This window comes from Lissotriton helveticus, chromosome 7, assembly GCF_964261635.1.
Source record: "Lissotriton helveticus chromosome 7, aLisHel1.1, whole genome shotgun sequence".
In the NCBI taxonomy this organism is placed as follows: Eukaryota; Metazoa; Chordata; class Amphibia; order Caudata; family Salamandridae; genus Lissotriton; species Lissotriton helveticus.
The window spans coordinates 643,507,953-643,532,571 of NC_136068.1; positions in this window are offsets into that span (position 1 = coordinate 643,507,953).

The window sequence follows — 24,619 nt, forward strand, 5'->3', positions numbered from 1 at the left end:
CTATTCATCATAAACGGGACGCGTTTATAATTAACCTTTAGCACACGTTGCAAAGAAGTGCCAGAATAAGGAAGAACGTTCAGTAAAAGTTGCGGGGAAGGAGCGTGGGTGTCCCTTTTTCTTTCAAAACGTCCAGCAAAACTGTTCAGTTTCTGAAATGTTGTTTATCCCCTATTTTTTCCAACACTTGCAGGGTTTAAAAACAAGTCCAAATATATCATAGTTGGATACAAGTGTGAAACCAAATACACCAAAGGTGATGGGACGATGTTTGCAATAAGTCTTTCCCATGGCAATCAATTGGTTCCAAACCATAGTTCGTTTGCCCATCATGCCACCTTATATTAGACCCAGCCACATAGAAATCCGTCTTGGGTCTGTTCCAAAGGGAACATCCTTGCTCGAACTGCCAAGCCAGGCCCTCTCTCTAAACCAGAACACCAGCAACCCAAGATCGGTTTCACCCTGATTTGGGCTCTTCAGTCAGTTGTAGCTTGGTTTCAGTGGCACAGTGAGCGAGGGACTCATGTCTGGGCATACCCTTGGCCACCAAGGGCATCATATCAAACACAACAAAACCCACATAAGGTGAAGGGAGGATACTTGTAAAAGGTCTAGACACTGGCAATCACTCGGGTAGTATTTGAACCCATTGATCCCTTGCCCACCATGCCACCTTAGTTTAGACCCAGCCACATGCAAATCAGTCTCAGGCCTGCTCCTAGGAGAGCAGTCTATCCCGAACTGCCAAGCCAGGACATTTCTGAACCGGAACACAGACACCCCAAGCCTGGTTTCCTCCTGATTAAGGCTCTTCAGTCGGGTGTAGCTTGGTTCCAGTTGCATAGTGAGCAAGGAACCCACATCTAAGCATACCCTTAGCCACTGAGGGCGTCACATCAAGCACACCAAAAAATACAAAAGGTGATGGAAGGATGCTTGCAATAGGTCTAGCCACTAACAATCGATTGGAGTAGTATCTCTGCCTATTGTTCTTTTGTCAACCATGCCACCTCAGATAAGACACAGCCATATGCAAATCTGTTTTGATCCGGCTCCAATGGGAACAGTCCAGCCCGAACTGTCAAGCCAGGTCTTCTCTGAACCGGAACACAAGAAAGTTAATCAATCTAAAGTGTTGGTGCCTTACCTTTGTAAATAGCGCTCTCAACACTATTATTCACTCCTACCACTATTCACAGACACTGCGCCGTTTTCTGTAACACCGACCTCATGACTGTCTGCTTATGGACAAACATTTACAGTAAATAAATATAACTGTATGCACATTTGTTTATACTTGATACAATGTGTGATGCCAAGGAGTCATGGGCTTGTGGCTTCCTCTGAAGGTACTAAAAGAATTGACATCAGCAGATACAGACAGAATTGAATGATGCATGGGTTGTGAATCTTTTGATGGAAAACGTGATTGTGCATAATGTGCATAATGGCATAGCCAGTGTGTCATGGGTCCTAGTGCAATAACAAAATGGCCCCTTGCTTCTCTTTGAACTATTTAATGCAGCAATAATCAGGTTTCAGTTGGGCCTTCAACTCTCTGTGCCGTGCAACTTCCTTGCTGCGCCAACGTAAGCTAAACGCCTGACTGTGCTTTTTATAATTGGACACTAGCACAGAGTCAGACATTCCCAATTGGAAGGCTGACAAAATTATTGAAACCGGTACAGGTAATTCCAACAAAAAAAACAAGCATTGGCAAAAGCCAATAGGTTTCATATTTACGAAATCTGTTGTTTTTGTGAATGCTTTTTAGACATGGTACACAGCTGTGCAGCATGTCTTAACGTTTGTTTTTAAAAAGCAGTGTGACGTTGTCAACGTATAGACGTGGCACAGTGGCGCTAGCTGCTGTATAACATGGTTTCAATTTTTTGTTTTAGATACAGCTATGTCACAGACAGCTTTGACCGCGTTACACTGCTCTTCTTTAACTTTAAGACATCATGCATTGCAGCTAGCGCTGCTATATAACATGTCTAAAAAACATTGACAAAACCAACAGATTTCGCTCAGGGGAAACCTATCGGCTTTGCCAACACCGGTTGTTTTTTGCAGTTTTATGTAGCACAATCTTCATCTAAAGGTTTCGGAGCACTTAATGTGAGCACTAGTTCCATTACACAAGGTCACATTCATTTATTGATATAGGCACGGGGAGATTAAGTGATTTGCCAAAACTCTTTCAAATCAAACACTAGGAGGAGATTTGAGTGAGCTTTCCATGCACACTAACAGGGTAAGCCCAAATTAAGCTCAGCCTAATTGAAAAGCTGGCTGTTGCCCTGCAATGCCTTGATGTTAACGAACTTTCTGGCAGAAGCATCAACGTAGCCTTTTGCTATTCCTAAATAGCGATTTTTAAGGAATCGGTATTAGGAATGTATTGGAGATTGCATGAGCAATTAGCGAGTACCAGTAGGGACTCGCAAATTGCTCATGCAATTTCAAGGGTGCAAGGATGTCAAAATGACACCCTGTTGCACCCCTGAAATTGATCTATGCACATATGTTGCACACACACATGCCCTAAGGGCATGGGCATGTGTGTGCGCAACATGAAGCTTTGAAAAATGCACAAAAGTGCTTTTTTCAAAGTTTTAGCAAATTACCATGAAGTCCAACTTCATGGTAATTTGCTCCCCCTATTAGCGAATTCCCTATTTTTTTTACTTTCATGCATTGCATTTAAGGAATCTCAATTTGGGATTCCTTAAATGCAATTGCAATTTAAGGAATCTCAATTTAGAGATTCCTTAAATTGCGATGTTTGCATTTGGGATGATGCATCCCTAATGCAAAAATACCGGGAGCAAAGTTGCAGATTCTGAGAATCTGCCCATTTGCTCCCGGTATTTACTTTGATGCATCCGCCAGAATATCCCCACTAGAACAAAGAACATCTGGGGCTTGATGTAGGTAATAGCAAATTACCGAATGGTAAATACCGAATTTTACCGATTCGGTATTTACTAATCGGTAATTGCTATGTAGGAAAAAAAACAGTAAAAATACCGAATCGGTAAGATTCGGTAATTACAGATTCGGTAATTACCGAATCAGTATTTGCCATTGATTCCTATGGGCCTTGAAGCCCATAGGAATCAATAGCAAATACAGATTCGGTAATTACCGAATCGGTAAAAATACCGAATTTCCAAGGGGGACAGGGTGTCACTTTGACACCCTGTTGCACCCCTGTTTCTGGCTTGTGTGCCATGTGACACACATGCATGCCCACATGCATGTACACAGAAATTCGTAATTTACCACCCAATAGTTTTGGGTGGTAAATAACGAATTTCTAAGGACCTGTGGCACTGTAAACTGTGCCACCTACATATTGAATTACAGAATCGTTAAATTTACTGATTCGGTATTTTACGGAATCGGTAAATTTACCGATTCAGTAAATATACCGATTCTGTAATTTTCTAGCCCCCTACATTACAAAACCCAAATACCTGTCTGTAACGGCCGAAATCGGTCGGTACCGACCAGTATTTGGGCTCCTACATCTGGCCCCTGGTCTCTAGTAACAGGTTTCAGAATGATTTTAAGTTAACATTTAAAATCAATAGCATAATGCTCCACATTTATTTATCACCAGAAAAGAGAGAAAACGCGCACCACAAAAATGCAGCACAATACTTTGCAACTGTTTTTTTGTGTCCTCATTCACCTCATAAAAATAGAAAGATGTCCATTTTTTCTGCCTTTGTTAACGGAAGAGATACAGACCGCTAATGGGCATACTACAATAGGCACCAACCTTTCTGCGGCTGTCTCTCTCACACGGTAGAACACCGATACTGCTTAGGTTTGTGACATACATAGGGACCCTGTAGCAGTCCAGGAATGTTAGCCGGTGTAATCATTGGAAATAATTATATATTTGTATCAGCAATTCACCCTCAAGGATTTTCTTTTTTCACAACCCTCCTGGGCTCTCCAACCATGCTAATAGGGGGTTCCAGAAAGATTTTTTCTTAGATGTTTTACCTGCAAGATCCATCTTAGATATATTTCTGAATTTATTTATTTTATTTATTTATTTATTTATACCATTTATAAAGCGCGCTGTTACCGCACGGTGTCCTGGCGCTGAAATGATATGATATCTCCCTTAAGATGTTCATCGGTTTCTATAGGCCAAAGAGCCAGGTTTTAATATTTTTCCTAAAGGCCATCAGATTAGTGCTTTGTTTCAAAGCCAAAGGCAGTGTATTCCAAACGGTGGAGGCTCCTGAGATGAAACTACGGCCTCCCCACCGTGCTTTCCTGTTCCAAGAAATCCTAACCAGCCCTTGATTGGCCGACCTTAACTGTCTGGCTGGCGTGTACAGTTGAAAGTGCTGTTGCGGTTGAGACCCCCCCTGGGAGTTTGAAAGGTCTAGATTCAAAATCTCTCAGGGCCACCACCTGGACCCTATCGGCAAGGAAGGATTTCACGATACTCAGGGCTGTCCCCTGGATTCCGCAGCCTTCTAAATGATCCACCAAAATACTATGATGGACCGTGTCGAAGGCCGCGGAAAGATCGAGGAGTACGAGAGCTGCCCGTCCTCCTGCATCCAGCTCCTTCCTAATCTCTTCCGTGGACTTGATCAGGGCTGTCTCGGTGCTGTGACCTTCCCTAAACCCATGTTGGGCTATGTCCAAGCACCGAGAGGACCTGAGAAAGGCACAGAGCTGTGCGTTCATGACTTTCTCAATAAGCTTTGCTGGCAGTGGTAGCCTTGTCGTAACAGACCTCAGCCAGGCCCGCTAGTGCAAGGGGTTCGCCCTTCTGTGCACAAAAGTCCACAGACTCCAAAGGAAAAAGTTGGCACGGAAACTGGAAATACAAAACATAACGTTTATTACACCTCATGAGGTGGTGCTAAAGTTCAACCAGTACCCTTCGGCACTGCGAGAAGTAGCACAAAGGGCTACTGAACACATGGTTTATTTATACCCACACAGGGGCTCAAAAGAGGCGGTACAAAGCATAAGAGCACATTTTATGTCAAGAGGCACAATCGATCAGTGGGTGGAGCTATCAGTCTTGGGGTCTCGGCTAACTCATTCCAAACTAAGGCTAACTATTAACAGATGTGGACCCTAACGGTCAGCAGAAAACACAGAGGTGCTATTAATAGCTTGTTGCCGGGCAGGTTAGAGGCCATGAGCAGGAAGGTAGGACAACGCACATGGTCGACACGAGGTAGCATGCAGCAGACAAAATGGCTGCCATGGATTCAAAATGGATGGTGTAACAAATGTCAAGATAATAGCAAAACCAGGATGTCTTTTGCTAACGCTCAACTTAATCACTGTTAATTTACAACAGACGACCCTTTTAGCGTTAGCTAAAGACATATGCTCTTTTGGGGTAATCTGTGCATTCATCTCGTATATCTATGCACATTATATTGGTCACTTCTTTATCCAACGTCTGTTGTGCTTTCGCGGCGATTTCTTCTAGATGGTATACAGGCAGTTATACACATGGAACATAACATTGGGCCACAATGGATACACATACAACAGGTGAACATCACTGCAATTGCGATACATAGAATAGTCAGTAATTTCCAACCCCAGGCGGAGACTAAAGCCCAAAACCATCCAGCAAAGGTCCAGGTACCATTTTTCTCGTGAATATCAGAAGCGATTTTATGCAGTTTAAGAATTGCTTCATACACAGAAGGTGAGTTATCAGGGATGAATACACAACAACTACTTCCAATGACTTTACATGCTCCTCCTCTATCTGCTAACATAACGTCTAAGACCATTCTATTTTGAAGGGTTACAATTCAGGCAATTTGCAACTCTTCTGTAATATTTCCTAAGGCTACAGCAGTTTCATTAGTGACAGCTTCTACAACTCTAGTCAGTCTTCGTATTTTCCTACTATTTAATGTAGCACCTACAAAGGGAAATAACCCTAAATTAAAATCAACATATTGTTGCAAGCTAGTATCGGTTTGGTCCACATCATCAATTCGTATTGTCAGTTTATAGCGATTCATAGAAATGTTTCTAAACAATTTAAAATCTCGATGATACAAAGCAGGTGCCAGAAAACCAGGGGGTAATAGGAAAGAAACATAACATGTGCCAGACCACCCTACAGGTAATCTGTGATACCCATGACTTCGACATACTAGATATGTGTTATGTGAAGCCAGAAAAGTACTTTAATTTATTCCATCCATATTTAATACAACAACACAATCACTGGACCCAACTGGAATTCGTCCAGTACTTTGTACACATAAGTTTGCCTTAGTCCGAGTTACAGTAATTACAGATTCATTGCCTGTAGTAGAGTCTCTCGTGTGGGTGAAAACATAAGGCTTAGAAGCATTGTCCGGACGATATTCTTCCCATTCCTATATAGTTCCATTCGCTTGGGGATATCCATGTTCATCTTGATAACACTCTTTATTCAAGCGAAAGAGAAGTCCACCTACTGCAGGTTTTCTGTTTGAAAAGAGAAGAGTATACCAAGCTCGACAAGAACCATTATGCAAAAAGGGAAGTGGAATAAACGGTGTTCCACCTTTCTTCTGATGAGCTGGAAGCATACCACATATCCAGCAATTTGTAGTGTTCGTGGTGTTGTGAGTGTGGTGAAGCATCTGAACAAATGTATTATTCAAGTAGGACTCTTGATGCTTATACTCATGATAAGGAAGAGTGAAATGCTGGTGCTCTTCCGGAATAGGAGTAGTAGGAAACACCTCAAACCCACGAGCAGGAGTCACTACCTCAACGGACCCAGGGATCACTGCTATAATCATCAAAACAACAAAGACACTTAATACTCCTAAAATCTTCTTCTTAGTAGTATTCATAGTCACAAGAGTCATCTTCAAACTAAAAAATAGAAAAAACAAAATAGTCAATGAGCTCTTTACTCTGGGCAGACGTTGATTTCTTCACCACAGATCAAGACAGGTGTCACTACACTACGCAGGGCTGATCCCCCTCCCTTGTCATATTGGCTCTCCGTTTCCACTACCCAGAGCGGTTGCTCAACCAGTCTCGCAACAAAAAAAACTATAGGAATCACTTTCTTGATCTCAAATTATATTGCGTTGCTCCAGGAGTTGTCTGGTCCTAGAAGAACTCCTCAGATCTGTCAGGTGATACAGCAGGGCCTTTCTCTGTATTCAGGATATCTCGATGATCGGTCAGCACAGCAGGTTCCATCAAGGTCGGCAAGACCTTCCGGCAGTGGATGCTATGCACCCAGTTCCTTTTGTTGGTAACACGAACTGCCGTTCTCGTGGCGAGGAGTACTAGTTCCGGTCCACGCCACCTCGGTTCCAGGCTGCTCGACCTCTCGAAGACTTTCACCATTATGAAGTCGCCGGGACGGAGTTCATGGCCTTCACCTTGGGATTTATCAGGGAGTGCTTCTCGAACCTGTTGATGAATAGAAACCAAGCTATCAGTTAATTGTGCCAAATAGTCATTCATTAAAACACAAGGTACATTATACACAGAGCTTGGTTTTGGAACTCCCCAAATATTCATCGGCCGTCCAAATACCACCTCATACGGGGTAAGACCCGTTCTAGAATGTGGTACTGATCTAATGGACAACAATGCCAATGGCAATGCATCTGGCCAAGTCAATTTCGTGGAGGCTACGATTTTCGCGATTTTTAGCTTCAGAGTAGCATTGTACCTTTCCACCAATCCTGCTGATTGTGGATGGAACACAGCATGGAACTTCTGCTTGATTCCCAATCCTTTCAAAACATACTTGATAACTTCTCCAACAAAATGAGGTCCGTTATCATTCCATAAAAGTCTGCAAACACCGAACCTCGGGAAGAACTCCTTCAGTAGCACCTTAGCAGTAGTAATCGCAGTATTGTCTTTCGTAGGGTATGCATCAATCCATTTACTGAAAGCACAAACCACCACTAAAACATACTTTAAATTATTACACCGCTCAAGCTGGATATAGTCCGTTTGTAGGACTTCAAAAGGTGCAGTCGGTGTAACAAAACCTCCAGATGGAACTCGCGTTCCCTTTCCAGGATTGTATTGCATACAAATCAAGCAGGACTGTACTACTCTCTTAGCTGCGCTAGCAATTTCTGGATGCTCCCAAACTTGCGTAAGCATTTTCGTTATTGCGGAAGCTCCAACATGTGCTAACCCATGTGCCATCTGGACCATAGGCTGTACGAAAGCTGTAGGCAGCTTCCATCGGTCCATCTGCTAATTTCGCCAACAACCTTCATCATCTAACTCTCCATCTTTTGACCACTGTTCACGTTCTCGGTCAGAGGCTGTTTTCTGTATCTCTCGCACTTCCTACCTAGCATCGTGCCATCTTTCAGCTTGTGACTTCACTACATACATAGAAGTAGTGTTCCTGTCATGGCAGTTTCGCGTGCTACATAGTCTACAAAGGCATTTCCCTGACCAATTTTATCTGTTACTTACTTGTGTGCGCTGCACTTTATGATAGCTACTTTCTTCGGATATGTCAATGCAGTCAAAAGATTATGCACCAAATCTCCGTGCGTTATCTGTATTCCATGAGATGTAAGAAAGCCTATTTCCTTCCAGAGTAAGCCAAAATCATGTGCTACTCCAAAAGCATAGCGGCTATCCGTACAGATGTTCACGCACAAACCAGCACTGAGCTCACATGCTCTTGTCAGAGCTATCAACTTAGCTACTTGGGCTGATTTCTGTGGTATGTGAGCTGTCTCCACTATTGTTTCAAGTGTGGTAATTGCATATGCGGCTGAAGTTGTACCATCTGGTAACTTCAGGCAAGACCCATCAACCCACAATTCATCATCCACATCAAGAAGGGGTGTATCCTGTAAAGCAATGCAACCCTTTGTCTGTTCCTCAGTCAGAAAAATACAATTGTGCGTTTCTTGTGACTGAGGCTGGGTCACCGGATATGGCAACAAAGTGGCTGGATTCAGAGTTGCACATCTCCTCAATGTAATGTGAGGAGCTAGCAATGTCAATTCATATCCTGTAAGACGAGCACTGGTCAAATGCTGCGTTTTCGTCTGATTCAAAAGGGCTTCAACAGCATGTGGTACTAATACTAACAATTTGTGTGACAAAACTATTCCCTCACTCTGTCGAATTGACACTGCTGTTGCTGCAACTGAACGAAAACATCCAGGTAATTCTCTAGCAACAGGATCAAGAACTGCTGGGAAGTAAGCACGCGGGCGTTGCTTATCGCCGTGTAACTGAACCAACATTGACAATGCACATCCGTCTTTCTCATGTACATAAAGTGTGAAAAGCTTCATGTAATCTGGTGTACCTAACAATAGTGCTGAACAAAGGGCTTGTCGTAGCTGTCGAAAAGCACTTTCACATTCCTCTGTCCATGGGAGAGGTACTGGGGTATCTTTCGTCAAAAGTGCTAACAAAGGTTTAACAATATGCGTAAATCCCAAGATCCACTGTCTACAAAAGGAAGTGAGACCCAAAAATGCACGTACTCCTTTCTGTGTGGTAGGAACTGGTGTATCTAAAATTGCTTGTATGCGGTCTGATGTCAATACACGTCCCTCCTTAGACAAAAGGTGACCTAAATAGGTTACCTTTGGTCTACAATATTGCAATTTCTTTCGAGATACCTTATGATGGTGTAAGGCACGGAAAGAAAGCAAAGAGAGGGAACATTTTTCACACTGTTCTGGGGTGTCGGCTGCCAGCAAGATGTCATCGACATATTGGATGAGAGCCACACCTTCGGGCAACACAAACAAATCAAGTTCCCTTTTTAATGCTTGACTGTAAATACTCGGACTCTCAGTATAGCATTGAGGAACCGAACAAATATCGGCTGTCAGGATGAATAGGGATTGAAAAGAAAGCGTTCTTCAAGTCTATTACAGAAAATGTAGTAGCAGTTGGGGGAACCAAAGTAAGGAGTGTTGTGATATCAGACACCACAGGATACTGTGGTATGACAATCCTATTCACCTGAATGCGTAATCAAGAGAGAGAGAGAGGACCAGATAGCTAGTCCTTATCCCCAGGGTTATATATGATTTAATCAAAAAGAGACTAGCTCACGATTTACGAAAATTACAAGGAGTAAAAGACTCGAGTATGTTTCGTCATGGGGTGGGAACACCTGGTGAGTGTGTTCATTAAGCCCTCACCCACCAACCTAGTTGGTGGCATGCTTCATCATCGGGCCCACCCAGTGACACCTAGCGTGTCCCGGGTGTGCTTCGACGCCTGATTACAGCGGAGCAGGTATGTTGCTGAGTGTGCAGTGAAGGGTGTTATGAAAGTGATGTTAAAACGGCTTGGCGGGGGTCCCAGTACCCGAGGGTAAATTAGACTTTAATACCTGGGCCTCCGTCAGCGGTTAAAAATAAGGCTGTTGGATGTTAGAGGAGAGTTACGACCTCCCACATCCGGTGGGTCAACATGTTTCAGCCAGTGCCTTATGTATATGCTGGCTTTCTTTCTTCAGGACCTAGATAGGTGAGTGTAATTAAACTAGTGGGTGTGTAATTCAGACTTTGTGTCTACACGCCCTAAAGTGTTTATCTATGTGTGAGAGACAGAGTCTCTGAATTAAGCAGAGTACTCTCACCCAGTCAAGAGATCAGGGCTAGATCCAACACCGTTTTTTAGCTCATTGCACCATCCCAGTTTCAGAACCTGGCTGTATGCAAATTAGTCTGTCCGTGGCCCAGTGCATCATGGGAACAGGGCAGACCAGACTACAAAAGCCAATTCTTACACTGGGAAGGAAACAAGCTTCCGGGGACCGGTTTCTGCCATTTCAGGCGTCTTCGGCCCGGCTTGCTTGAATCCTGATGGTGCAATGAGCAAGGGACTCACATCTGAGTATACCCTTCCACGCTTAGGGTGGACAAAATAATTTACAATAAGGGGTGGTGATGGACAGAGTCTCTGAATTAAGCAGAGTACTCTCACCCAGTCAAGAGATCAGGGCTAGATCCAACACCGTTTTTTAGCTCATTGCACCATCCCAGTTTCAGAACCCAGGCCGAAGAGGCTGAAATGCCAGAAACCGGTCCCCGGTAGCTTGTCTCCTTTCTGGTGAAGAATTGGCTTGGTAGTTTGGTCTGCCCTGTTCCCATGATGCACTGGGCCAGGGACAGACTAATTTGCATATAGCCAGGTTCTGAGCTGGGATGGGGCAGTGAGATAAATAACGGTGATGGATCAAGCCCTGATCTTTGGACTGGGTAAGAGTGGTCTGCTTAATTCAGACACTCTGTTCATCACCACCCCCTTTTCTGTATCGTTTTTGGCCACTATAGGTGTGGCAGGGTATACTCAGACATGAGTCCCTTTCTCACTGCTCCATCAGGATTCAAGCAAGCCGGGCCGAAGAGGCTGAAATGCCAGAAACCGGTCCCCGGTAGCTTGTCTCCTTTCTGGTGAAGAATTGGCTTGGTAGTTTGGTCTGCCCTGTTCCCATGATGCACTGGGCCAGGGACAGACTAATTTGCATATAGCCAGGTTCTGAGCTGGGATGGGGCAGTGAGATAAATAACGGTGATGGATCAAGCCCTGATCTTTGGACTGGGTAAGAGTGGTCTGCTTAATTCAGACACTCTGTTCATCACCACCCCCTTTTCTGTATCGTTTTTGGCCACTATAGGTGTGGCAGGGTATACTCAGACATGAGTCCCTTTCTCACTGCTCCATCAGGATTCAAGCAAGCCGGGCCGAAGAGGCTGAAATGCCAGAAACCGGTCCCCGGTAGCTTGTCTCCTTTCTGGTGAAGAATTGGCTTGGTAGTTTGGTCTGCCCTGTTCCCATGATGCACTGGGCCAGGGACAGACTAATTTGCATATAGCCAGGTTCTGAGCTGGGATGGGGCAGTGAGATAAATAACGGTGATGGATCAAGCCCTGATCTTTGGACTGGGTAAGAGTGGTCTGCTTAATTCAGACACTCTGTTCATCACCACCCCCTTTTCTGTATCGTTTTTGTCCACTATAGGTGTGGCAGGGTATACTCAGACATGAGTCCCTTTCTCACTGCTCCATCAGGATTCAAGCAAGCCGGGCCGAAGAGGCTGAAATGCCAGAAACCGGTCCCCGGTAGCTTGTCTCCTTTCTGGTGAAGAATTGGCTTGGTAGTTTGGTCTGCCCTGTTCCCATGATGCACTGGGCCAGGGACAGACTAATTTGCATATAGCCAGGTTCTGAGCTGGGATGGGGCAGTGAGATAAATAACGGTGATGGATCAAGCCCTGATCTTTGGACTGGGTAAGAGTGGTCTGCTTAATTCAGACACTCTGTTCATCACCACCCCCTTTTCTGTATCGGTGTTGTAAGTGGTAACACAGGTGATGGGTTGGTCGCCTTGATCTTTGATGACAGTCTCCAGTAGGGCTTCACGGTTCTGGTTCCTAGCCCTTTTCTGTGTTTTTCTGATGATGGCTTTAGGGTAGCCACGGTGTTCCAATTTGGTAGCCAATTCCTTGGATTGCTTTTTGTAATCGGAAATGTAGGTGCAGTTTCTACGTATGCGTAAAAACTGTCCGTAGGGTAGGTTCTCTCGGAGTGGGCGGAGGTGGAAGCTTGTAAAATAAAGCAGTGAGTTCCTCGCAGTTGGCTTACAGTAGGTTGTCGTGACCAGGGTCCCATCCTTAACTGTGATGTCCAGGTCTAGGAAGGGTAGTTGGCTATTGCTGGCCGTGCTGGTAAATTTAAGGTATGGGTCCCTGTTGTTGAGCCAGGTCATGAATCTGTCTAGGTCGGTCGGCGATCCCTGCCAGACCACCAGAATATCATCTATGTACCTGCGCCAGCTCAGGATATGATGTATGAAAGGGTTGGTATCTGTTGCTATGTGGGACTGTTCAAAATGGTGGACATACAGTCCCGCTATGCTAGGGGCGAAAACGCTGCCCATGGACGTCCCATTTGTTTGTAAGTAAAGGGTGCCATCATATTCAAAGTAATTTTCTTTGAGAGCTAGGGTTGCACAAGTCATCACAAAGTCCCTGGGGGTATGGTATGGCCAGGGGGCTTCCATGAGGATGTCATGGAGTACAGTCAGGGTGGCATCTTGTGGGAGGCTCGTGTACAGACTCTCCACGTCCAATCCTACCAGTAGTTGTGTGTTTGGATTGAACTCCTTGTTGTTTATGACCTGTAAGAGATGCTTGGTGTCTTTGATATATGTAGGTGTTCTTTGCACTAGAGGATGCCAGAAGAAATCACAGTACCGTGACAGTGGTTCCAATAAGGAGTTTATGCCTGACACGATGGGTCTGCCAGGAGGGGGATTAATGCCCTTATGTACTTTTGGTACTGTATAGAAGTACGGGATCCTAGTGTGTTGGGGGCATAGGTAGTCTGCTTCCTGTTTGGAAATGTGCTCAGCATCTACTGCCCTTTTGAGTAGTGCGTTCATCGTGGTCCGTAGTTCTTCTGTTGGGTCATGTTCCAATCTTCGATAATTTCTGTTGTCACTCAGTAATCTACGGCACTCCGTGTCGTAGTCTTGTTTGTCTTGTAAGACGATGCCTCCCCCTTTGTCCGCCGGTTTAATGACAATCGTGGGGTTGTCTTGTAGGCGTTGTAGAGTCTTCCTATCTTCCCAGGATAGATTGTTGAAGTGGTTAGTGGGGTTGAGTCTCTCTATGTCATTGTACACAGCCTGTTCAAATGTCGTGATTTCAGATGGGATGGTAGACGGTGGTGGCACGAACGTGGATTTAGGTCGGAGGCCAGTGACATTGGGGTTATCATTGACTGGCTCCGTTTCAGGGGTTGGTTTCTCAAAGAAGGATTTTAGTTTGAGTTTTCTAAAGAATTGGGCCAATTCTACATGTAATTTGAATTTGTCAAGTTTGGTGGTGGGGACAAACGACAGGCCTTTTTCAAGTACCGACTGTTCTATGATGGTTAGGCGTGTGCTGGATAGGTTAAATACCAATGAGGGTGGGTCATTTGGCCTCATTACTTGCTGGTCCCTGGTGTTGCCTCTTTCGTCTTCTGGCGTGGGTTCGAGCTCACTGGGTTCTCTTCCCAGTGGACTTGTGGTTGTTGTGGGTTTGTTCTTCTTCTCCCCCGTGCTCTTCGGCCCTGTCCTAAAAAAGGAATGTGTGGCCCTTGGTTGCCTGCGAACTGTGGCATGGGTCCCGGGGGATACATGGGTGGGAAACCATAATAGGGATTTTGTATGTGGCTGAAGTTTGGTGGGAAACCGTGGAAGTGTCCTTGTTGTCCTCCTTGCCAAGTGTTCAGCCAGCGTTGTCCTCGTCTCCCTCGTCCTCCCCGTTTGTGTGAGCCAGTGCTGGAATCACTAGAGACAGAACTGTCATCCCCTGAGGAGTTGGACATGCTGGTGTTCTTGGTCTGTGGGGTGTAATCATCTTCGGAGTACGGGTATACTTTGGTATAATTGATTTTTTTAAGGTCTTTGTCAATTTTTTTTATTTTAGCCTGGGTCAAGTATTCCTTGTATTCATTTATGTCTTTATTCTGGTCGTCCAGTTTCTTTTTGTAGGAAGTTATGGTGGCCTTGAAGTGACTTTCTGTGGCTTGGATTTCGATCAGAAACGCCTCTGATAGTCGTTTAGCCGTTTTTATGATAAGAATCATCCAGTCCCTGGTGCAGTGCCAGGCAATCTGGGCCCAGTCCTTCCTAAAGGTAGAGTCATCGAGGAAGATCCTGGGTGCGTTGGTCACTAGAAGTCCCCTAGGAGCCGTGTTGGTTCTGAGATATTGAGTCAGGATTGTCCCATGAAGGATAGTGCGTATCCTGTTGCGCTTTTTTTTCTGTTAGGCTCTCCCAATCGGTGGTCTGTGCGATGGTGCTTGCAATGTTGAAGTCTGTTTGGAACGATGGGTCAGAGAGGATGTCTGCCACGTCGTTTTCGTCAAAGGTCAGACCATAATTTTCTGCCATGGTGCTGGGATTGCTCTCGCAGCTGTGCGCTGCCTATGAGAATGCGTAATCAAGAGAGAGAGAGAGGACCAGATAGCTAGTCCTTATCTCCAGGGTTATATATGATTTAATCAAAAAGAGACTAGCTCACAATTTACGAAAATTACAAGGAGTAAAAGACTCGAGTATGTTTCGTCATGGGGTGGGAACACCTGGTGAGTGTGTTCATAAAGGCCTCACCCACCAACCTAGTTGGTGGCATGCTTCATCATTGGGCCCACCCAGTGACACCTAGCGTGTCCCGGGTGTGCTTCGACGCCTGATTACAGCGGAGCAGGTATGTTGCTGAGTGTGCAGTGAAGGGTGTTATGAAAGTGATGTTAAAACGGCTTGGCGGGGGTCCCAGTACCCGAGGGTAAATTAGACTTTAATACCTGGGCCTCCGTCAGCGGTTAAAAATAAGGCTGTTGGATGTTAGAGGCGAGTTACGACCTCCAACATCCGGTGGGTCAACATGTTTCAGCCAGTGCCTTATGTATATGCTGGCTTTCATCAGGACCTAGATAAAAAGGTGAGTGTAATTAAACTAGTGGGTGTGTAATTCAGACTATGTGTCTACACGCCCTAAAGTGTTTATCTATGTGTGAGAGGGGGATTCCCTTCTCAAAACACCTGTACATGTAACATATATGGACAGAGACAAAACATACAGGGAAAAAGAGAGTCACTCGGATGTATGGCATTAAACACATCTGGTTGCCGTCACTAAAGCGGGTGGGGTGTTGGCTATAGGCGGCTATGGTGTAATGGTATTGGTGGTACCATTAAGTGAAGAATCACACATATAGTTCGGGAGTGGAGTGGCTAAAACACGAATATCACATACACAGTGCATATGTGAGAAGCGGCGCAAGAACTCGTTCTTACGCTAGTTTTAGCAGGTTCGGACCTCAAGGTTGAGAGGTGGCAGGGGGTTGACCCTAAGGAGAATAAAGGTTTGGCCACACCGATTAAGGAAACCTGTAGGGAAGAAAGATAGCGCTTACCAGAGGTTGTGGTGGTTGTTTCTCATACTCGCAGCTTTTCTGGGCAGAGCCTGCTCTGGACCTGTAGTGCCTCCTTCGCATACCAGTGAGAAATGGCCAGTTCGCTGGGTGTTATATACTGGGGTCAATTGAATAACCATGTGCACCTGCAGGTTTGAAGGTAAGAGTAGAAAGACTCGAATACTCGAGTCATGGTGCATAAGTGAGCCGCTACGCGGTGTGAGCGCATGCGCAGTACCTGTAGGTGTGAATGCGCATGCGCGAAAGGTAGTGTCTCAGTCGCGTATGCGCGTCAGGGTGCGAGGCTCAGTGGTCCATGTGCGGATCGGTAGTGTTGTATGCGCGCGCAAGCGTCATGGTTTTACTGCGGTGCTCGGGGTTACAGTGACCATAATAAACGAGGCATAGGCCAATTAATACCTACGCATGCGCACTGGGGGGAACAAGTATGTTGGACCATAGAGAGTGCATTTAAAGTGCATAACTTGGCAATGGCACAAGGTATATTTGGGGTAAAAGGGGACAATAGTCTTCAAAATACTCAGAACTCAGAGGCTCTATCTCGGGGGAGATATGTTATCGGGGGTAGGTAACAAGCTCAGTAGAGCATCATACACCGAGGTGGATCACGGTGTGGTAAGTGCACTGCAGTTAGGGATATGCCAAGGAGTTCCATGGGATGGCATCGTTGAGCCCCTGGGTGGCTGTTGAAAGGCGGTATATCCATCGCTGTTCTTTACTTAGTAGCTTTTTGTCATTGTCCATTGTGCTTTCTGGAACCTGTTCAATGACCATCCAGGTTAGGTCGTTGGGTGTGTGACAATGGGTGATGAAGTGGTTGGTGAGTCTGCTGATGTTTTTCCTGCATCTTATGGTACTTCTATGTTCTGTTATTCTTGTCTTGATTTTCCGTGTTTTCATTCCGACATAGCGGAGACCACATGTGCATGTGAGTAGGTATAGCAAGTTGCGGGAGTTACAGTTGGTGCGGCTACGTTGAGTCCAGACCTTGTTCGGCTCCAAATTCAGGGTTTTAGTGTGAGTGGTGAGGTGAAATACGCTGCAGTCATTGCAGGGGTAATGTCCAGCGACCTTTGGGAGGCCCCATGCGTTCAAAATAGTATTGGTAGGTTGTTTAGGTTGTGGTCTGGGGCGGGTGCTGACCAGGCGATCTTTCAAGTTGTTGCAACGTTTGTATGCAAAAATCTCGGGGTATCCCATTTCCTCTGTCCGGAGTTGATTATTTTCCAATGTTTTCTGATGATTTTGGTTACTTCATTGGACGCCGTGTTGTAAGTCGTAACACAGGTGATGGGTTGGTCGCCTTGATCTTTGATGACAGTCTCCAGTAGGGCTTCACGGTTCTGGTTCCTAGCCCTTTTCTGTGTTTTTCTGATGATGGCTTTAGGGCAGCCACGGTGTTCCAATTTGGTAGCCAATTCCTTGGATTGCTTTTTGTAATCAGAAATGTAGGTGCAGTTTCTACGTATGCGTAAAAACTGTCCGTAGGGTAGGTTCTCTCGGAGTGGGCGGGGTGGAAGCTTGTAAAATAAAGCAGTGAGTTCCTCGCAGTTGGCTTATAGTAGGTTGTCATGACCAGGGTCCCAACCTTAACTGTGATGTCCAGGTCTAGGAAGGGTAGTTGGCTATTGCTGGCCGTGCTGGTAAATTTAAGGTATGGGTCCCTGTTGTTGAGCCAGGTCATGAATCTGTCTAGGTCGGTCGGCGATCACTGCCAGACCACCAGAATATCATCTATGTACCTGCGCCAGCTCAGGATATGATGGATGAAAGGGTTGGTATCTGTTGCTATGTGGAACTGTTCAAAATGGTGGACATACAGTCCCGCTATGCTAGGGGCAAAAACGCTGCCCATGGACGTCCCATTTGTTTGTAAGTAAAGGGTGCAATCATATTCAAAGTAATTTTCTTTGAGAGCTAGGGTTGCACAAGTCATCACAAAGTCCCTGGGGGTATGGTATGGCCAGGGGGCTTCCATGAGGATGTCATGGAGTACAGTCAGGGTGGCATCTTGTGGGAGGCTCGTGTACAGACTCTCCACGTCCAATCCTACCAGTAGTTGTGTGTTTGGATTGAACTCCTTGTTGTTTATGACCTGTAAGAGATGCTTGGTGTCTTTGATATATGTAGGTGTTCTTTGCACTAGAGGATTCAAGAAGAAATCACAGTACCGTGACAGTGGTTCCAATAAGGAGTTTATGCCTGACACGATGGGTCTGCCAGGAGGGGGGGTAATGCCCTTATGTACTTTTGGTACTGTATAGAAGTACGGGATCCTAGTGTGTTGGGGGCATAGTTAGTCTGCTTCCTGTTTGGAAATGTGCTCAGCATCTGCTGCCATTTTGACTAGTGCGTGGATCGTGGTCCGTAGTTCTTCTGTTGGGTCATGTTCCAATCTTCGATAATTTCTGTTGTCACTCAGTAATCTACGGCACTCCGTGTCGTAGTCTTGTTTGTCTTGTAAGACGATGCCTTCCCCTTTGTCCGCCGGTTTAATGACAATCGTGGGGTTGTCTTGTAGGCGTTGTAGAGTCTTCCTATCTTCCCAGGATAGATAGGAAGACTCTACAATGCCTACAAGACAACCCCACGATTGTCATTAAACCGGCGGACAAAGGGGGAGGCATCGTCTTACAAGACAAACAAGACTACGACACGGAGTGCCGTAGATTACTGAGTGACAACAGAAATTATCGAAGATTGGAACATGACCCAACAGAAGAACTACGGACCATGATCCACGCACTAGTCAAAAGGGCAGCAGATGCTGAGCACATTTCCAAACAGGAAGCAGACTACCTATGCCCCCAACACACTAGGATCCCGTACTTCAATACAGTACCAAAAGTACATAAGGGCATTAATCCCCCTCCTGGCAGACCCATCGCGTCAGGCATAAACTCCTTATTGGAACCACTGTCACGGTACTGTGATTTCTTCTTGAATCCTCTAGTGCAAAGAACACCTACATATATCAAAGACACCAAGCATCTCTTACAGGTCATAAACAACAAGGAGTTCAATCCAAACACACAACTACTGGTAGGATTGGACGTGGAGAGTCTGTACATGAGCCTCCCACAAGATGCCACCCTGACTGTACTACATGACATCCTCATGGAACCCCCCTGGCCATACCATACCCCCAGGGACTTTCTGATGACTTGTGCAACCCTAGCTCTCAAAGAAAATTACTTTGAATATGATGGCACCATTTACTTACAAACAAATGGGACTTCCATGGGCAGCGTTTTCGCCCCTAGCATAGCGGGACTGTATGTCCACCATTTTGAACAGTCCCACATAGCAACAGATACCAACCCTTTCAACCATCATATCCTGAGCTGGCGCAGGTACATAGATGATATTCTGGTGGTCTGGCAGGGATCGCTGACCGACCTAGACAGATTCATGACCTGGCTCAACAACAGGGACCCATACCTTAAATTTACCAGCACGGCCAGCAATAGCCAACTACCCTTCCTAGACCTGGACATCACAGTTAAGGATGGGACCCTGGTCACGACAACCTACTATAAGCCAACTGCGAGGAACTCACTGCTTTATTTTACAAGCTTCCACCCCCGCCCACTCCGAGAGAACCTACCCTACGGACAGTTTTTACGCATACGTAGAAACTGCACCTACATTTCCGATTACAAAAAGCAATCCAAGGAATTGGCTACCAAATTGGAACACTGTGGCTACCCTAAAGCCATCATCAGAAAAACACAGAAAAGGGCTAGGAACCAGAACCGTGAAGCCCTACTGGAGACTGTCATCAAAGATCAAGGCGACCAACCCATCACCTGTGTTACCACTTACAACACGGCGTCCAATAAAGTAACCAAAATCATCAGAAAACATTGGAAAATAATGAACTCCGGACAGAGGAAATGGGATACCCCGAGATTTGCATACAAACGTTGCAACAACTTGAAAGATCGCCTGGTCAGCACCCGCCCCAGGCCACAACCTAAACAACCTACCAATACTATTTTGAACGCATGGGGCCTCCCAAAGGTTGCTGGACATTACCCCTGCAATGACTGCAGCGTATGTCACCTCACCACTCACACTAAAACCCTGAATTTGGAGCCGAACAAGGTCTGGACTCAACGTAGCCACACCAACTGTACCTCCCGCAACTTGATATACCTACTCACATGCACATGTGGTCTCCGCTATGTCGGAATGACGGCACGGAAAATCAAGACAAGAATAACAGAACATAGAAGTACCATAAGATGCAGGAAAAACATCAGCAGACTCACCAACCACTTCATCACCCATTGTCACACACCCAACGACCTAACCTGGACGGTCATTGAACAGGTTCCAGAAAGCACAATGGACAATAACAAAAAACTACTAAGTAAAGAACAGCGATGGATATACCGCCTTTCAACAGCCACCCAGGGGCTCAACGATGCCATCCCATGGAACTCCTTGGCATATCCCTAACTGCAGTGCACTTACCACACCGTGATCCACCTCGGTGTATGATGCCCTACTGAGCTTGTTACCTATCCCCCGATAACATATCTCCCCCGAGATAGAGCCTCTGAGTTCTGAGTATTTTGAAGACTATTGTCCCCTTTTACCCCAACTATACCTTGTGCCATTGCCAAGTTATGCACTTTAAATGCACTCTCAATGGTCCAACATACTTGTTCCCCCAAGTGCGCATGCGTAGGTATTAATCGGCCTATGCCTCGTTTATTATGATCACTGTAACCCCGAGCACTGCAGTAAAACCATGACACTTGCGCGCGCATACAACACTACCGCTCCGCACATGGACCACTGAGCCTCGCACCCTGACGCGCATACGCGACTGAGACACTACCTTTTGCGCATGCACATTCACACCTACAGGTACTGCGCATGCGCTCACACCGCGTAGCGGCTCTCTCATGCACCATGACTCGAGTGTTCGAGTCTTTCTACTCTTACCTTCAAACCTGCAGGTGCACATGGTTATTCAATTGACCCCAGTATATAACACCCAGCGAACCGGCCATTTCTCACCGGTATGCGAAGGAGGCACTACAGGTCTAGAGCAGGCTCTGCCCAGAAAAGCTGTGAGTTTGAGAAACAACCACCACTACCTCTGGTAAGCGCTATCTTTCTTCCCTACAGGTTTCCTTAATCGGTGTGGCCAAACCTTTATTCTCCTTAGGGTCAACCCCCTGCCACCTCTCAACCTTGAGGTCCGAACCTGCTAAAACTAGCGTAAGAACGAGTTCTTGCGCCGCATCTCACATATGCACTGTGTATGTGATATTCGTGTTTTAGCCACTCCACTCCCGAACTAAATGTGCGATTTTTCACTTAATGGTACCACCAATACCATTACACCATAGCCGCCTATAGCCAACACCCCACCCGCTTTAGTGACGGCAACCAGATGTGTTTAATGCCATACATCCGAGTGACTCTCTTTTTCCCTGTATGTTTTGTCTCTGTCCATATATGTTACATGTACAGGTGTTTTGAGAAGGGAATCCCCCTCTCACACATAGATAAACACTTTAGGGCGTGTAGACACATAGTCTGAATTACACACCCACTAGTTTAATTACACTCACCTTTTTATCTAGGTCCTGAAGAAAGCTAGCATATACATAAGGCACTGGCTGAAACATGTTGACCCACCGGATGTGGGAGGTCGTAACTCGCCTCTAACATCCAACAGCCTTATTTTTAACCGCTGACGGAGGCCCAGGTATTAAAGTCTAATTTACCTTCGGGTACTGGGACCCCCGCCAAGCCGTTTTAACATCACTTTCATAACATCCTTCACTGCACACTCAGCAACATACCTGCTCCGCTGTAATCAGGCGTCGAAGCACACCCGGGACACGCTAGGTGTCACTGGGTGGGCCCGATGATGAAGCATGCCACCAACTAGGTTGGTGGGTGAGGGCTTTATGAACACACTCACCAGGTGTTCGCACCCCATGACGAAACATACTCGAGTCTTTTACTCCTTGTAATTTTCGTAAATCGTGAGCTAGTCTCTTTTTGAATAAATCATATATAACCCTGGGGATAAGGACTAGCTATCTGGTCCTCTCTCTCTCTCTTGATTACGCATTCTCATAGGCAGCGCACAGCTGCGAGAGCAATCCCAGCACCATGGCAGAAAACCATGGTCTGACCTTTGACGAAAATGACGTGGCAGACATCCTCTCTGACCCATCGTTCCAAGCAGACTTCAACATCGCAAGCACCATCGCACAGACCACCGATTGGGAGAGCCTAACAGAAAAAAAGCGCAACAGGATACGCACTATCCTTCATGGGACAATCCTGACTCAATATCTCAGAACCAACACGGCTCCTAGGGGACTTCTAGTGACCAACGCACCCAGGATCTTCCTCGATGACTCCAACTTTAGGAAGGACTGGGCCCAGATCGTCTGGCACTGCACCAGGGACTGGATGATCCTTATCATAAGAACGGCTAAACGACTATCAGAGGCGTTTCTGATCGAAATCCAAGCCACAGAAAGCCACTTCAAGGCCACCATAACTTCCTACAAAAAGAAACTGGACGACCAGAATAAAGACATAAATGAATACAAGGAATACTTGACCCAGGCTAAAATAAAAAAAATTGACAAAGACCTTAAAAAAATCAATTATACCAAAGTATACCCGTACTCCGAAGATGATTACACCCCACAGACCAAGAACACCAGCATGCCCAACTCCTCAGGGGATGACAGTTCTGTCTCTAGTGATTCCAGCACTGGCTCACACAAACGGGGAGGACGAGGGAGACGAGGACAACGCTGGCTGAACACTTGGCAAGGAGGACAACAAGGACACTTCCACGGTTTCCCACCAAACTTCAGCCACATACAAAATCCCTATTATGGTTTCCCACCCATGTATCCCCCGGGACCCATGCCACAGTTCGCAGGCAACCAAGGGCCACACATTCCTTTTTTAGGACAGGGCCGAAGAGCACGGGGGAGAAGAAGAACAAACCCACAACAACCACAAGTCCACTGGGAAGAGAACCCAGTGAGCTCGAACCCACGCCAGAAGACGAAAGAGGCAACACCAGGGACCAGCAAGTAATGAGGCCAAATGACCCACCCTCATTGGTATTTAACCTATCCAGCACACGCCTAACCATCATAGAACAGTCGGTACTTGAAAAAGGCCTGTCGTTTGTCCCCACCACCAAACTTGACAAATTCAAATTACATGTAGAATTGGCCCAATTCTTTAGAAAACTCAAACTAAAATCCTTCTTTGAGAAACCAACCCCTGAAACGGAGCCAGTCAATGATAACCCCAATGTCACTGGCCTCCGACCTAAATCCACGTTCGTGCCACCACCGTCTACCATCCCATCTGAAATCACGACATTTGAACAGGCTGTGTACAATGATATAGAGAGACTCAACCCCACTAACCACTTCAACAATCTATCCTGGGAAGATAGGAAGACTCTACAACGCCTACAGGACAACCCCACGATTGTCATTAAACCGGCGGACAAAGGGGGAGGCATCGTCTTACAAGACAAACAAGACTACGACACGGAGTGCCGTAGATTACTGAGTGACAACAGAAATTATCGAAGATTGGAACATGACCCAACAGAAGAACTACGGACCACGATCCACGCACTAGTCAAAAGGGCAGCAGATGCTGAGCACTTTTCCAAACAGGAAGCAGACTACCTATGCCCCCAACACACTAGGATCCCGTACTTCTATACAGTACCAAAAGTACATAAGGGCATTAATCCCCCTCCTGGCAGACCCATCGTGTCAGGCATAAACTCCTAATTGGAACCACTGTCACGGTACTGTGATTTCTTCTTGAATCCTCTAGTGCAAAGAACACCTACATATATCAAAGACACCAAGCATCTCTTACAGGTCATAAACAACAAGGAGTTCAATCCAAACACACAACTACTGGTAGGATTGGACGTGGAGAGTCTGTACACGAGCCTCCCACAAGATGCCACCCTGACTGTACTCCATGACATCCTCATGGAAGCCCCCTGGCCATACCATACCCCCAGGGACTTTGTGATGACTTGTGCAACCCTAGCTCTCAAAGAAAATTACTTTGAATATGATGGCACCCTTTACTTACAAACAAATGGGACGTCCATGGGCAGCGTTTTCGCCTCTAGCATAGCGGGACTGTATGTCCACCATTTTGAACAGTCCCACATAGCAACAGATACCAACCCTTTCATCCATCATATCCTGAGCTGGCGCAGGTACATAGATGATATTCTGGTGGTCTGGCAGGGATCGCCGACCGACCTAGACAGATTCATGACCTGGCTCAACAACAGGGACCCACACCTTAAATTTACCAGCACGGCCAGCAATAGCCAACTACCCTTCCTAGACCTGGACATCACAGTTAAGGATGGGACCCTGGTCACGACAACCTACTATAAGCCAACTGCGAGGAACTCACTGCTTTATTTTACAAGCTTCCACCCCCGCCCACTCCGAGAGAACCTACCCTACGGACAGTTTTTACGCATACGTAGAAACTGCACCTACATTTCCGATTACAAAAAGCAATACAAGGAATTGGCTACCAAATTGGAACACCGTGGCTACCCTAAAGCCATCATCAGAAAAACACAGAAAAGG